Source organism: Wasmannia auropunctata, unplaced genomic scaffold (assembly GCF_000956235.1).
Source record: "Wasmannia auropunctata unplaced genomic scaffold, wasmannia.A_1.0 LD336029.1, whole genome shotgun sequence".
NCBI lineage: Eukaryota > Metazoa > Arthropoda > Insecta > Hymenoptera > Formicidae > Wasmannia > Wasmannia auropunctata.
Window position 1 is genome coordinate 22828 of NW_012026861.1, and position 788 is coordinate 23615.

The following is a 788-nucleotide window of genomic DNA, read 5'->3' on the forward strand; positions in this document are numbered from 1 at the left end:
TTTGCGTGACACCTTATTGCAGCTTTTAACTGGCGATGGAATCCTTTCGACCAGTCCCGTTTGCTTGCGGATGATATGCTGTCGTGCGTAGGTGTTTACTGCCCGTCAGTTCGTTCAGCTGCTTGAACAGCTGTGACTCGAACTGGCGTCCTTGATCGGTGATGATCCGCAGGGGCACGCCAAAGCGGCTAATCCAGCCGTTGTAAAATGCTTTGGCTACAGTTTCAGCTTCCTGGTTTTCCATAGGGATCACTTCAGGCCATCTCGAGTAGCGGTCTACGCAGGTAAGGCGGTATCGATGCCCTTCAGACACTGGTAGAATTATGATGTCGAGATGGACGTGCTCGAACCTTTTGGTGGGTAGAGCAAAGGTTCCGTGTGGAGCTGATATGTGCCTTGTTATCTTCGAGCGTTGACAGGCTGTACAAGCTCGCGTCCATTCCCGGCATTCTGCGATGGCCACACGTAGCGTTGTGCCACGAGTTTAGTGGTTGTCTTTATGCCTGGATGTGCCAAATTGTGGATCGCTTCAAAGGCGGCTCGTCTGAATGGCTTGGTGAGGAATGGACGTGGTGTCTCGGTCTTTGTATCACACCAGATAGCCAAGCCTGCACCAGGGATATCGATCTTCTTGAGCTGCAGGCTTTTCCCTTCGACGATCAACGAAAACAGCTCATGGTCTTCTTGTTGAGATTTGGCCAATGCTTCATAATCGATTGTCGAGTGTATTGCTTCTACTCGTGACAACGTATCGGCAGTTACATTGTCTTTGCCTGATACATGGCGTA